Here is a 16,542-nt window from a genome sequence, read left to right on the forward strand (position 1 = left end):
ATAAGATATTGAGGGAAGAATGACTTAAAAGAATGAAAAATTACCTTGTGTAAAAAAAAAGCTGTAGATAGCACAGGCAGTTGATTAGAGACCCTTCCTTTCTGGTCTGTAGAACTACTCTGCTGTCAAACCCTGTATGTGGTCTAAAGACAGGAAGTGAGTTGGGTGACAAATCATCATTCAGGAAGAAATAGATTTTGACTTTATAAGGACATTTTACTTACTTTTTTCTTCACATCACCCTCCCTATCAGAAATCACCTGACCCGGCAGGTCTCACTGAAATGTAGAAGTCCCTTACCACTTCTTCATAAGCATTTTTCTCCCTCCTTTACTTTCTTTCCTGCTCTAAGCCTGCTTCTAGTAGGCATGCAGATACTTGCGCCTTTCATGATAAGAAAGGCAACTTTTACTATGCTACTCTGTAGTTCTTATTTTAACCACCAGTATAGTGGTGTTGCTTACTTGCCCAACTCAGCCTTGACATCCCTTTCCCTCCCACCTCAGGAGCAATCTACTCTCTGACTGAGACTTAGTGGTCTCTTTAAGAAGATAACCTAAGGGAAGGTTAGGCTTCCATCTAAGCCTAAGGCATTATTTACTCATTTCTTTTATTTATAATGCTACCTCTGCCCTCACTTCTAAGGAGTTCATTTAACCCAAACACGACTTAAATTATTTAGAAGTTTCCTATAAAGATTAGCATTAGGTAACCAAGACAGCTATCTCAGATAAATTGGTGACATTTCTTCACAGAGATCAGAAACAAGCAGAAAGAAAAAACAAACTTTTTTTTTCAAAATTACAACTAAGGAAAAATAAATGTTTACCAGGAAGCTTTCTTGGAGGCAGAAAACTATTCAATGTTACATCTATATACACATGCACTGATCATGTGCAACATATGAAATTTCATGTGAATGAAGCTCATAGCCTATAAGCTTACATTTATATAAAATAAAATAAATTTAGATTCACTTTTGTTTTGTTGCAATGAAGACAAAAGTAAAAAAACAGAACCACTTAAAGTTGTCAAATGAAGACTTATTGGTTCACCGATTAGAACCATTCCAAAAGGTACTTAATATGAGGGTGATTTTTTTTTCCCTGTCCACTTGAGAAGACAGTAGAGTATTTATTACAGAGCTACATTTTTCCCAGTATCTAATGTATTCCCAGAAGTATCTTACATTGGGTAGGCATTTCAGAAGGCAAACCAATTCTTTAAACTACCAGAGAACAAGTGCTTTATACAGTAGGAAGGTTTTATTGAATTTCACAGAACCCACCCAACCCAACCATCTACTCCAACTCGAAAGGACTACCGACAATAACATACAGACCTAACAAGTGATTATCCAGCTTCTGCCTGCAGGCCTCAAAAAGGGAGACTCCATCAACTCTCAAGGAAACCCATTCCACTTTGAGAGAGAGCGCTAATTGAGAGATATCTTCATTTCACAATTTGCCTTTTTGCACCTTCACCTTCTGCTCATTTCTGCTCTTGGGGGTCAATGATGAAGATATAATTCTGCACTACCCCCAAAACAGCCTTTCTTGAAAACAATTATCACATGGCTCATGTGCCCTTTTTTTTTCCCCAGGGTAAACATTCCCAGTTTTTTCAACCAATCCTCATATGACATGGACTCAAGGCCTTTTGCTGTTCTAGTTATTTTGGACACTCTCCATCTTATCAATGTCCTCCTTAAATTGTTGGTGCCCAGAATTGAACACAATACTCCAGATGAGGTCTGATGAGGACAGAGGACAAGGGGACTGTCATCCTCAGCCTCTTCAAGAAGAAAGGATGAACAACAAGAGTGGGACAATTACCTTCCTATTTCTGGAAGCTATGCCTCTTTTAATCTAGTTCATGATCTAAAGAGTTAGCCTTTTTGGCTCCTAATTTATGTTAAACTTGCAGTCCACTAAAACCATCAGATCTTTTTCAGGCTTCTAGGTAGTATAATGGATATTAATGGACTCAGAATCAAGATAATTTGAGCTCAAATCCTGTCTCAAACACTTAGTACCTATGAGGCATTGAGCAATTCATTTAACCTGAGTTTCAATTTCTTCATGTGTAAAGTGGGGATAATATCACTTTACAAGTTTATCTGAAGGATTAAATGAAATATTTGTAAAGTGCTTTTACAAATACTAAAACTATATATAAATGCTATTATTGTTGTCCAAATTTCTCCTATCTTGTACTGGGGAAGTTGATTTTTTTTGTAAGATTTTCTTTTAATAAAAAATTTTTTATTAGATTTAATCCATTGCCCTAGTGGGGGGTTCCTATCCTGAATTACATGCACTTATTTTTAAATATTTTGGTAAGATGAGCCTACCTTCTAAGCCTTATCCAAACTGTTGGTAATCATATTCAGCAGTATAAGGCTGAGCCCATATCCCTGGGGTGGTTTACTAAAGACCTCTTGCTATGTTGATATTAAAACATTAAACAACTACTTTCTGAATCCAGCCAGCCAGCTACTTCTGAACCATAACACTATCTACTCCATATATTTCCCTCACTTTCACAATGGTACTGCGAGATACCAAAAGCTTTGCTAAAAATAGAGATAGACTACATCCACAGCATTCAACTCATTAATTTAACAATCCTGCAAAAAATGGAATTGAGTTTGTCATGAAGTTAATTAATGAATTTAATAAATTCTTGATGAACAGGTAAAGTTCTTTATCATCACCTCTTCCCTTTCTAGATGTTTACTAATTATGTCTTTAATGATAAGTTCTAAAATATTACCCAGAATCAAAGTCATTGGCCAATGTTTGTAGACTCTTATCAGAAGAAGATCCTCCAGACTTCTTGAATTCTCCTGTTTTTCAATGATCTTTGAAATATCACTGACAGAATCCCCACACTCAGCTATGTCAAGTCTTCCAGAACCCAACATTGTAGTTCATCTAGGATAGGTAACTTGAATTTATCAAGTTTAGTGTTCTATTACTATCTCCTTCCTTATCTTGGTATCAGCTCCTTATTATCATTTGTTGACAAATTGTTGAATTTGTTAAACTAAATTTATGTATCACACCGACCTTACTAAACAAACTACAAAGTAATAGATGACTTATCCAACATATTCAAAGATGATGATTGATTTTTTTGCATTTTAAAAAAAATTCTGAACTTGGCAGAAATCATAAAATAAGCTTTTCCAAAATTGAATATAAAAAGAAGACTGTACATAAAGCTTGTAAATTGATATTTAGTGTATGCAATAAATTATTAACTAAGAAACTCTAGCAGTAATGTACTAAATGGTGACCTAGTGACCTAAGGAGTTAGTGCTTTGGAGTTAAATTGAGCACATATACTTAAATGGCCTTAGTCTGGTTTTGAACTTTTGTGGATTCAATAATGAACAAGGCCAATATAGTTTTTTGGTAAAGAAGAATATTCCCTACTATAAAAAGCAACCTTCTGCATCTACTTGTATCTACATATCTTAAGATTTGGGTAACCTGTAAAGGAAACCACATGCAGAAACATAAGGCAAAAAATAAAAACAAAGATTTTAGCAGTGAATATGCATTTATTAAATGATTACTATGGGTTAGGCATTCTGCTAAACACTGATAGAACAATGAAAGGTGAAGCACAATCCTCCTTTCAGAAGTTCAGGGTCTAATGAGGACATTGACAACTATTTGCAAATAAAATACAATAGGATAAATGGAGACAATCTGCAGAGGAAAGTCATTGTTATTAAGAGGGATCAGGAAAGACTTTTCATAGAAAATGGGATTTTAGCTAGGACTTGAAGGAAGCCTGGGAAATCAGCAGATGAGAAGAAATTTAGCATCACCCTCAGAAACCTGCAAGTCTTTCACCAGCCATATCTTTAGAACCCACTGTACCAGAGTTTGTTAGGGAACTGATGGATAGAGCTCTGGACCTGGAGTCAAGAAAACCTGAGTTCAAATAGGACTTCAGACACTTATTGTGTCTATATGCCCCCAGCAAGTCCCTTAACCTTTGTTCGCTTTAATCCACTGGAGAAGAAAATATAAAGTCCACTCCAGAATTTTTCCAAGAAAGCCCATGGACAATGTGATACCTAGGCTCACAAAGAGTCAGACATAACTGTATAACAACAATAACAAAGCTTACCCCCTCATTGCTGTTTTCTCTGTTCTTATGGTAGAATGATCACTGGGATAAGTTATGAATTGCCAAAGATTTGACTTGCAAATTCAAGCTAATTTCAAAGAAACTAGAAGCTGTATGATGCTGTACAAGTCACTTAAGTTACCTGAATAATTAATTACTAACAAACAATGATAACTTTACAAGTCTGGCCCATTTTCTAGGACATGAATTTTTTTTTTAAATGAAGCATATTTTAAAGCACTTCTCTCCTTGAAAATTAATAATTTAGTGCCAACAAAAGAGGTTTTGTATTATTAATAAATGAAAATGTTAACTTCATCTTTCTATGTCATATGTTTCATGATATATATAACATTAATATGGTAGTGCATTTATATAATTATATATAATATATAATAATAATATAATAAATACATCGGGGGTACATGATAATTTTTTTATTGTTGGATTAATCAAACAAATGTAGCTACCCCCAGCCTAGAACCCACTATTCCAAACTTCCTCACTATCATTAAGCACCAAGTCCCAAGCCACCCTCACCATTGGCAAAGACTGAGAAGATACAGGCTATCAGATTTGAGCTGTCCTGTCTACACCTTCCTTTAAGCCCTCAAAATGGTTATTCTCTTAGTATGCTTTCCAGTCCCAGAAGACCAGTTGTGTCCCTCTTCTTTTCCAAAGTTTGACTTTGGAAATCTTTAACCATCAACTTGTGGGCTCAATTCTATATCTACCCACTCTCTCAGGCACCTTTTTCGTTTGATGATTTCCTATTATCCATTGTTTTCATTTTCTCCCTTTCCCTCTCCAGTGGTTTTTTCCGCTGTATATCCCCCAAATCTCCTATTAAGTTAATTTTAAAAAATAGAATTTCTATTAAACATTATTGCTTTTATTTATGACTCAATTTCTTTTTCCTTTCAAGGACACATTCTACTTTTCAAATGAGTAACTTCTGCCTACATTTACTTATCACCCATGAAATTCACTAATTACTGTCTTGTAATCCTGTTTTATTGTTCAAATAGAAAATGTGCTTGAAGGCCACCATTGATTGGCTACCTCATAAACTCTATATCCTACTGCTAGTGTCAAAAACTTGATGACATTTTTTGATCTCAGACATTCTATTTATTCTCCACTTTTTTTTCTTTTTTTCCTGAGCCTAAAGACTTAGCGAAGGCAGTTAGGTGGCACAATGAATAGATGGGCCTGCATTATGAAGACCAATCTTCCTGAGTTCAAATATGGCTTCAAATACTTACTAGCTGTGTGACCCTGAGCAAGTCACTTAAACCTGTGTGCCTCAGTTTCCTCTTCTGTAAAATGAACTGGACAAAGCAATAGCAAGTGATCCCTATATTGTTACTAAGAATGAGATCACGAGTCAAACATAACTGAAACAACTAAATGGAAAAGACTTGATCTTCTACCTCAGTTTTTTATTTGTAAAATGGGAGTGCTAATAGCACTGACCTTTCCCCCCGTCAGAGTTGTAAGGATAAAAAGATAAAACATTTACAAAGCACTTTGCATGGCTTATGTAAATGCTATTTTAAAAAAATTATTCATGGGCATATGAATGTCATAAAGCCTCTACTTTTTTAACTTGGGTTCTCTGACTGACTCATATTTCCTGTTCATATCTTGATAGTCAGCTTTCTTGTGAGGAAACCCTAATTACAAAAAAAAAGAAAAATTTTAATAAACAATGACTTCTAATCCTAAAAATAAGAAACCTAATGTCTAGACATAGATTTGCTTGATTGTCACAGCTTAGAGGGAACACAGCTCACATTCCTAGTCTTTGCTTCCAAGCCTTTTGTCCTGTTTATGTAGGACATGAAACCAAAAAACTCAGGTTCTTAAGTCCAACGTAAATGAATCTATACTGCAGCTGGTTCCTGACGTGGATTCCCAGATATTCTTTGAATTCGATTGCTATTTGGGTACTGACATCACTCTTCCTGGCCCTAGGATGTCTGTTCTTTTCTCCAGCAACCACACTTGCATTTCTGGGTCCTATTTCTGGGGCCCTAGCTGATAGAGACATTACTTTCCCTTGCTCCTCAAAGATTTCTCCTCTGGCCTTCAGGCTAACCTGTGCCAATTTTTAAGTTGTCTCCTTTATCTTTTTCATAGCTGATTTTCTTCAAGTCTTCAGGAAGTCCTCCCCCTTTCCCCTTGATCACTTCCTTTTCAGTTGAATTTACTTTAATTATATTCACTTTACCTATTACTAAAGCTGGCTCTACTTTTAAAGCTAGATAGCATCCCAACAACCTTGATAGATAGGTGCCATTATCCTGATTTTTATTGATGAGGAAACTGAGGCTCACAGTAGTTAGTTAAATGGCTTGCCCAGAGTCACATTGAGTTCTTCTAGTGCTTCTGTGGTCCATTCTAGCTTTAAATCTATCTAAGATTTTATAATTTATAAACTCAACCTATTTCCCCAAGTTATCTTTGATGACTCACTTTGATATCTTCTTCCAGTCTGACTCTTGGAAAAATAATTCCTTCTACCCATGGACTGATTCCAGACTGATTTCTGCATCATTATTAATTTTATCCAGGACAGAGCTCTGGATACTCTGGACTCAGAGAATCTGAATTCAAAGACTGTTTTGGCAACTTTATAATGTAAGTAATCTTGGGAAAGTAATTTGATTTCCTTAGTTCTTAGTTTCCTCATTTGTAAAATGAGAAGGCTTTGCTAGATGGCCTTTAAGGTTCATTCTAGCTCTATATCTGTGATCCTATGATCCATCTTTTTATCAGTTTCTGAGGAAGATATTATATTACTCTGCAACCCCACTTCCTTCTGTACCTTCTGTAATCACTCCCCCTCTTCCTGTCATTTTTAGTCTCTTCTTATTTGCTAGCATCTTCCTCACTATCTACAGCCAACTTTCATGGGTCCTTTTCAAAAACAACTCTTCATTTGGCCACCTTTATTTCATTACTGTCCTATATTTTTTCTTCTATATCATAGCAAAACTCATTGTTATCTACATCCATTGACTCATTTTTTTCATTATTTATTCATTTCTCAAGCCCAGGCCATCTGATCCCACTGTTTTCATAGAGTTAGGCAATAATCTCTTAACTTGCACATCTGAAAGCTTTTTCACAGTCTTCCTTGACCCCTGTGCTATTTTTAACATGCTGACTATGATTGTTCCTCTTTTCTTTTCCTTGGCATTCATGATACTGTTCTTTCCTGTAGTTTTCCTACCTATTCTATACCAAGTTTTCCTTAATGAATCTTTCATTTATCTCCTGCCCCCCAAAGCATGAAGAATTCCCTAAGATTCTGTTCTGGCCCTCTTTTCTTACTTCTCTTCTCTCTTGACCTCATCTTCTCCTAGAGCTTAAATTATCTTTACAAAGGTGATTCCCAAATTTATACACCCTAATCTCTAATTTTAATCTCTACCTTTAATTACAGGTCTGGATTTGTAATTGCTTCCTAAACATCTCTTACCTGCTCATTTTTTAGGCCTTCAAAACTGAATATATCCAAAGTAAAATTCATTATCTTCACTCTCTTCCCCACAAAACCATTACAATCCTTCAATTTACCCTACTGGTACTGAAGGTTAACTACTATTCTTGAGGCCGGCTAGATTCATAACCTTAGCCATCTCTATCTCTTCTTTCATTCCCCATTTCCAATCAGTTGCCAAGCCCTTTCAAGTATCTCTTTCCCCATCATTGCATTATTCCCTTTCTCTTGTTTCTCTCAGCTATTATCCTAATTCTTCAGGTTCTTTTCATGTCTTACCTATTTCAGCCTTTGGTCTCCCTCCTTTCTTCAGACTATCTTCCACACTTTTCCCTAAGGCCCAGACCTAACAACATCAGTCCTCTTTTCAAAAATGTTTAGGGTCTCCCTATTATCTGTAGGATAAACACAAACTTTTAAGCCTAACATTCCCTTTAATCTGGATCCAACTTAACTTTCAAATCTTATTTCAAATTACTCTACATTCTGGCCAAACTGGACAAGTAACTGTTTTCTGAATGCAACATTCCATCTGTGATTTCTATGCATACAAACTGTCCCCCACGTCTGGAGTTCTTGTCCTCTTCATCTCCACCTTTCAGAATTTTTCTCTTCCTTCATGGTACTGTCTCCTTACTGAAGAGTACCTTCATTCCCCCAGTTGCTCATTCTCTCTCTTGCCTCAAAATTGTATGGACTGAATCTCATTGTTATTAATATTTCACTGGCATTTCATTGGTATGGCAATTTCTGGTGAAGTTTGGCAGCTGTTCTCAACCTTAGGCTTGGAGAGAGGTCTGGAGCACCTGACATTTGACTTGTCCAAGATCACACAGATGATATGTTTCAGAGGTAGAGCATGAATCAAGGTCTCCTTAAGCTCTTTCCCTGCCCCAAGATATTTGCATTATATAGTTAGGACCATAGACTTAGAGTTGAAAAGAAACTTGGAGATTCTCAAGTTCAGCTGCATAATTTTATAGATGAAAAAACTTGAGGACTAGAGAAATAAATTGACTTCCTAAAGATATAAAGCTAGAAAGTAACAAGAACCAATATTATTGTTGTTGCTTGTCCTTTTCTCAAAGAGCATCATGACATCAAGGAGGTGATACCATGATATGCAAGTGAATTGGATTTAAATGAGGCAGGTGTGTGAAAAGTCACCTGCTTCACTTTCCCCTCCAGAGCCATCTGAGTTTGGTGGCAAGATATAGATTAGGAGGAATGGAGATGGCCTGAATGAAATGGAAGACCTTGGTCTTTTTTTTTTTTTTTTTTTTTTTTTTTTGATCTTGGTCTTTTTAAGCTAATGTCTTCAAGAGGTTTCAGTTCGACTGAGGCTGTACCCATTCAGTGATTAAAGCTGGGTAGCAATTGAGGCAAAGAATCATCTCTTTAGCCTAGTCCAAAAAAATCTAAATGAATGAATGAATGAATGAGCGAATGAATCGATCTACTTAGGGCTCCTTACTCCAAATCTAGCATCCTTTAATAGTACTCTTCTCCCTCAGCTATTTGTATGTCGGATTTCTTCTGTTTTTGTATCCTCCAGCACTCAGCATAATGCTTTGTACATAGTGCATAAATGTTCACTTAATTGAATCCTATTAGGATCATAAATGATAAACACAAAAGTCAAAGAACTTTAGCCCACAGTAGACTACACATTCTCCACTCATACTTATACTACTGATATAGGGTAGTGGCTTAGTATTTTTTATTTTTTTAATTTTATTACTTTTTTATTTAGATAATTTAAAAAATGTATTTTAAACACATATTGCTTTATGAATTATGTTGAGAAAAATCAGAGCAATAGGAAAAAATCATGGGAAAGATAAAAAAAAGAAAAAAGTGAACATAGCATGTGTTGATTTACATTCAGTCTCCTTAGTCCTTTTTCTGGATGCAGATGGTATTTTTTGTCCAAAGTCTATTGGGATTGCTTTGCATCACTGAACCATTGAGAAGAACTGAGTCTTTCATAGTTGATCATTGCACATTCTTCTTGTTATTGTGTATAATATATTCCTGGTTCTGCTTATTTCACTTGAGCATCTTTACATGAGTAAATCTTTCCATGCCTTTCTGAAATCAGCTCGTTCATTTTTTACAGAACAATAATATTCCATTAACCTTCATATACCCCAATTTGTTCATCCATTTCCCAATTGATGAGCAACCTCTCACTTTCGAATTCTTTGCTACCACAAAAAGAGCTGCTATAAACATTTTTGCTCAGTTTTAAAGTCAGGTAGCCCTGGATTCAAATCCCATTTCAGTCACATTCTATGGATAAATCATTTAACTTCTTAGTGCCTCCATGAAACTTTCTAAGACTAAACTCCATTGGTGGAGAGAATTTCCACACCAGAAGTTTCCTATGGCAATGAAATCACAAGTCTAGTCTCTTCTACCTTCTAACCCATTCTACAAATCACCTCTTGATTACTCTTCCCAAAACACAGATGAGCACAATATACATATATGCTTTTATATATATATATATATATATATGTATGTGTATATGTATTTTTATGGTTGTTCAGTCATTTTAGTTGTATCTGACTCTTTATAAACCCATTTGAGGTTTTCTGGGCAAAGACACTGGAATGGTTTGCCATTTTGTTGTCCAGTTTATTTTATTTAGCTGAGGAAACTGAGGCAAACAGAATTAAAGAGACTTTTGTCCAGGATCAAGTATCTGAGATGAGACTTGAACTCAAGAAGATGAGTCTTCCTGACTCTAGACCTGGAACTCTATCCACTGTACCACCTAGATATGTATAGATAGGTAGAGAGATAGACACAGAGAGAGAGACAGACACAGAGAAATGGATGGATAAAAAGATATATATATGCTTAGATGCATGTACAAATTTAGATATGTGACTTCCCAAGGACAAAAAGCTAGAAATTAGCAAGAGCTAATATTTAGGGCCCCTGACCCCAAATCCAGTATCCTTTGATAGTACCGTTCTCCTTCAGCTATTTACATGTTGGATTTCTTTTGTTTTTATATTTTTTGTTTTGTGCTTTTTTTCAACTAACTCTCTTTATGTGTGTGTGTGTGTGTGTGTGTGTGTGTGTGTGTATGTATGTGTGTGTGTAATAGTGAGAGAGTATATGTGTATACATATAGATACATCTTAAATCTTCAGGAAGCCTCCCCATTGGTTTCAATATTTAGTGATTTCTCTCTTCCCTGAATTTAAGCTACTTGTTTTCTCTACCCATCATATGGCAGTTAATGATCTTTTGAATTGTTATACCTCTTTACAACCTTTTGCACCAACAAAGGTAACTAAAAGGAATATATGTAACAATCATTAAATGCTTACTGTGTACAAGTACTCAACAAAGAATTCTGGAACTTCAGAACTGCCTCTATTTTTCTAGACATGGACCTTGTTATTTAAATTTTCCTCTATTTATTTATTGTCTTTTAACTCCTTTACAAGAGCAAGGGCCATGCATGACAGAAGTCTCTTTGCATTCTCCCACATCATACACAAGAACTGCTTGCACTGGTTCAGTAAATTAGTTGATTGAGTTTTTAAACATTGGAGCATTTCCACAAGTAAAATAAAAATTATAAATAGAATCAGGTGAAAATAGTTTTTAAAAATTTTTGGGATGCACTTCAACATCACTGCATATAACTAGGATATGTGGAAAATCTATATACACAGTTTAAATAATTCTGATGATTCAGAAGATGATTTTATTTCCAGTTAACTTGATTTCATTTAATCTTTCAGAAACTCTGGTCACTTTTTATGTCTACATTTTATTTAGCAGGAGTTGATCTTCATTGATAAACGGAGTTTCTGCATTGGAACTTACCTATACAGATGAAATAACAGATATTTATTTGGTTTTCTTTTGTTTGTTATTTAACACAACCAAAGGATCTTTACTTTAACTCTGTTTTGGGCAATATGAGTAAGACTAGTTGGTCTGTTACTGAAGTCATAAATGAAAGAAAACTAGCTACATTTGAAAGTGATTTTATTTAACAAATGAAAATGATATCTAAACCTTTCTTATCACCCAGAAGCAGAATGGAGTTAACTGCAAAAGACAGAATGATGTGAGGACGAGAAAAGTATTTCATCATTCTGCAAAATAGAATCAGCCTTGTATTCACATTTCATCAGTACTCTTTGCCCTCTGTTTGGAAATTGATTAGAGTTACACAAGTTTTGGAAGTCTTTGGACTTCTTCATTATGCTTTTGCTATTCTAGAAGTCCCTTGAAAGTAGGAACTGTCTTTGTTTTTATTTGTATTTGTTTCCCTAGTGCTTAGCACAATGCCTGGCACACAGTAGGTGATTAACACATAGTTATCCAGTATTAACTATTAAATCAAATAGGGAATGAACTTAAAATTTTGGAACTCTTCTGGAAATGTAAAATTGGCTCGATTTCTGTATGTTTTGCTGCTTAGACCATTTCACATAGATGCCTGTGGCCAAGAGAAATAATATCAATAATAGCTAGTATTTACATAATGCTTTAAGATTTGCAAAGTACTTTATAAACATGATCTCATTTGATCTGCATGACAATCCTGTGAGATATGTTCATTTATTATTCTTATTTTATAGAAGAGGAAATTAAGACTGAGAACACTTTAAGTGACCTGCCCAATTTCAAACATCTAGTAAATGAAATAGGATTTGAATTCCTGTCTTTTTCAACCTTCAAGCCCTGTACTCTATCCCTTGTGCTATCTAGCTGCCAACAATACTAAGAAAAAATGAAAATAAACCTAAATAAAACAAAAATAGTTTTTAAAATTGTACATTGTTTGGGTAAAATAGCAAAGCTTGTAGAAAAGGTTGTGAGAGCAGATAAATAGATATGAGTGATGTAAAACACATCCATTAAAATTATGCTTTCACTTTCACTGTTCATTTCCAGTCCTGAAATAAAAAATGTTCTTTTGTTAAGTTATATATGAAGGAATTCCCTTAGATCAGAGCTTCTTAAACTTCTACTTCCTTGATCTGGGCCTCAGTTTCCTTACCTGTAGAATGAGGGACTTGGAGTAGATAGCATCTAAAGTCCCCTCAAGCTCTAAATCTATGATTCTTTTATTCTATTAAATGCTTGTGCCTATAGCATGTGATAACTAGATGCCAAGAAATTGTAAACAGAAAGGTTTTTTTGAGTGATATATAAAGTCAGTGTTTTGAGGAAAATGATCTGATGGTATTATGTAGGATAGACTGGGAAAAGGGAGAAGACAAAGTTGGAGATACCTGTATAGAGGCAAATGCAACCCTCTAAAGAGATGAGAGATCTTAGAATGTGGAAAGACTGCTATAAAATAAATAGCAAGGTAACAGTATACCCATTTCAAAGATTAGAAAACAGAATTTTTGACATTAAGTGTAATTTGTTCAATTTCACATAATTAATGTGTAGGGTATGGATTCAAACTTAAATTTCTTGCAGCTTGAGTTCTATGTTCTCTTTTTTCCTAGTAAATGTATTTATTTCTAATATACATTATTTTATGAATTATGTTGGGAGAGAAAAATCAAAGCAAAAGAGAAAAACCATGGGAGAGATAAAAAAAAAAAACAGAAAAAAAAGTGAACATAGCATGTTTGGTTTACATTCAGTTTTCTTAATTCTTTTTCTGGATGCAGATGGCATTTTCTGTCCAAAGTCTATTGGCATTGCTTTGGACCTATGGTGTTTCTGATTAAGATTTTAAGACTAAATGATTGAGGCAATGATAACAGAAAACATTGTCAGAAACAGATGTGAGGAGAAGAAGACTAGCTTTTCTGGTATGTTATATTCCAAAGGGTAACAACTATAGTTTTGTGTAAACACCATATCAGTCCACGAAGAGGAAGTTTTGGGTTTTTTTGAAATTGAAAAAAGAAAAACAAGCTTTCCCAGAACTTCCTCAATGAAATTGTCTGGTGAGGAAGTTAACATCTATGCAACTCCTGTCAAGTTTGCTTGATATACTGTATCTGCAATGTTTGATTTATTGGGAATAAATAAATCATCAACAGCCCTGGGAACTACCTGGAACATAGAAGCTCTCAATTGTTGCTATTACTGTTGTTCAACTAACTATGACACGAATATACTGGATAAGACTCCTATCCTTCTGAGGGCTTCAGTCACCCTTTATGCAAAATACACATTAAAGTGATGAATATCCTTTTTTAGGAAGAATACTATAAAAATGCTAGCAATCATTGTAGTTTTGCAAACTACAGAGATGTTAAGTAATCATTGCTTGTTGAGTAATAAAAAAAAAAAAAGGTTAAAATGGAGCAAGGAACGTGGTTGGAAAAAGGGAAGGGATGTGGTAACACATTGATCAGACTAGGAACCAAATGAGTGGTCAGGAGGATTTCCATCCTGAATTTAATATAACCCTGATACAGGATTGCCTAAATTTTAAATTCTTTCTGTAACAATCAGGGTAAGCCATATGTTTTCTTCGTTCTGTTCAAAATTCTACTTTGATGCTTTATCTTGGGGTAGTGTTACCCAGATTTTCAAAAGCTATGCCAGTCAAGCATTGGAAGGTTCTGTCTATATAAAAGCTTTGAACATGGTTCCAGCAACAAAGAAAATCTGATTTTTGAAAACAAACCTAGTAATGTATGAAAGGTATGAAAGGTATCATAGTAAGCTGAACAGTTGATAGGGATTATGTTGACCAAAGAAACCATGAAACACAGAAAAATACAAAATGGCTTTATGGCATGTGTAGCCTCCTTCAGTTTCTGCAGTGATAATGACAGAATGGCAGAAATAAGGACAGGAGCTGGTGCTAAGAATTGTAATTTTTTAGGGTATCTACAACTTTTCATTTTGCTGTTAGTACTTCTAACACCAAAATTTGTGTGTTAATGTGTGTTCTTAGTTGGTTAAGATAAAAATGAGACTCGAAAAATGTCAACTTCTTTTATATCTTTAAGTTTGTATATCTTTCTTGCACACCTTGATTTTGTAAGAAAGTTCCCTCTCTTCCTTCTTTTCTCTCTATTGAATTCTCTTTCCCTTCCTATTCATTCTTCTGTAAGATTTTCAGAGCATAAGAAAATTAATCCTGCTACCTTAATAACTGCCTTATTAACTTCTTCTTTGACCCTTGATAACATTAGGCTTCTAAGAAGATACTTTTTTCTAATCCCATTTGAAAATAGGTAATCTCATCTTCCTGAGTTTAAATCTAGCCTCAGAAAGTTTCCAGTTTGTAATTTCAGGCAATGATTCTTTGCTGTCTTATTAGGTGAAAATTCATTCATTTTATTCTTGAAATATGGTATTTAAGCTCTTTTTTGTTTATAGCTTTGTCAGTCCAGTGAATTTTAGCTTTTTTTCTTCCTCTTAACCTGTTTTCCAAATCAGTTGTTTCTGATAATGCAGTGTTATTTTCTTCTATTTTTAGTTTTATGATTTTGATTTTTTACTATTTCTTGGTATCCCATGGAGTTACTGAATACTGTTTTATATATTCTCATTTTTATTGTTACTTGATTCAGATTTGCTATTCATTTTTCTTCCAAGTCTTTCCTCTAGAACTCTAATTTCTTTTCTTTCTTTTCTTAAGAGCTCTCATTTAATTTATATTATTTTTTAAATTCTTCATTTTTTTCTAGAACTTGTAGTTGATATTGTGGCCAAACTGTGTATTTGTTTAAGACTTTGCTTGTAGTTGTTACAGAAATATTGTTTTCAGAGTAAAAACTTGGATTCATTATCTTTTATATCTATGGGGTTTTTTCTTTTATTTTTCCAATATTGTTTCCTGAATTGGGTTTTGTATTAGAGTTGGGTTTTGTATATTTATGGAAGAATGTTTAAGCCTTGTTCAGTACTAATCTATAAAATCTGATGTCCTGCTATTGCCTTCTCTTGCCATTGAATGTTGTGTCTTTTAAGAATTCAAGGTCAACTCAGGCCAGTAAGCTGCAAACTTTCAGGACCCTATGGGTCCTAACTAAAACTTGCTCTGATTGCTGCCCTCCTAATATGAATTTTGCAGGCTGAAAATGCTAATTTTCATCTGGAAAATATAATTATAGGCTTTTTCTTGGTTACAGCTTCAGCAGCCGCTGTGGGTTGTAGCTCCTTTTAGATACCTGCAAGATTTTTAAGGTTCTGAGCAATAGAACTACTGGCTTTTTTCACTTAAACTTTCAGTCCTGGTTACTTTACTTTTGCCTCCAAAAGTTGGAACCGTGAACCTCCTCTGAGATCAGAACAACCAAACTATAGGTTCATCCCTAATCCATACATTCTCCCCTTATACTCATACAGAGCTATAGTCTCCAGCCCTACTTCAGTTAGAGCAACAATTCCATAGGTTTGTCCCTGCCCAGAGCATCCTGTTTTGTACACAACAACAATTGCAGGCTCATATTTTTTCCACAGGATAGGAGGTTTCTTCCTAGATCTTCAAGGCTTAGACCTCCCTACCTAAAGCTCCAAAGCCTCTGGATGTCTCCTGACTTCTGCTGTAAAGCTTCACGACCCTGGTCCAGGATGAGAGTAACAAAGCTACTAGCTACTTCTCATTCTTACTTCCTGCCTGTATTTAGTTACAAGCACCAGTTCAGTCCTCTGTACAGGTGGTTTCTATTTTGACATCCTGGACTCCATTCCCTGTGCCCACAAGGCTCTAGCTTATTCCCTTTGGTGACTTGGGCTGGAAAATTGATTCACTGTGGTTTCTCTTTGGATTTCCTGATCACCACTTCATCTGAAGTGACTATCAATTTTTATTGTAGTAATTGTAAAAGAGCACTGGGTCCTAATGCTGCCTCTTATCTTCCACTTTTGCTGGTCTTCCTAAGTTTTATAACAATTGCTTTCACCATTAAGGGCAATAGAGCCACCAC

General features: G+C 35.0%; 1 protein-coding gene across 2 annotated transcripts in view; it reads right to left on the reverse strand.

The window, feature by feature from the left end:
- The window catches only part of LCP1 (lymphocyte cytosolic protein 1), a 102,136-nt gene that overhangs the window by 55,834 nt on the left and 29,760 nt on the right, over positions 1–16,542 (reverse strand). Inside the window, exon 1 of one of the 2 annotated variants that reach the window (XM_031961913.1) lies at positions 45–143. The exons of the other annotated variant lie outside the window; for it this stretch is intronic. The gene's annotated coding sequence lies outside the window, so the exon portion shown is untranslated. Of the gene's footprint in view, positions 1–44; positions 144–16,542 lie in introns of those variants that run through there. 2 annotated transcript variants of the gene reach the window in all.

The sequence above is a fragment of the Sarcophilus harrisii genome, chromosome 3 (assembly GCF_902635505.1).
Source record: "Sarcophilus harrisii chromosome 3, mSarHar1.11, whole genome shotgun sequence".
Taxonomy (NCBI): Eukaryota; Metazoa; Chordata; class Mammalia; order Dasyuromorphia; family Dasyuridae; genus Sarcophilus; species Sarcophilus harrisii.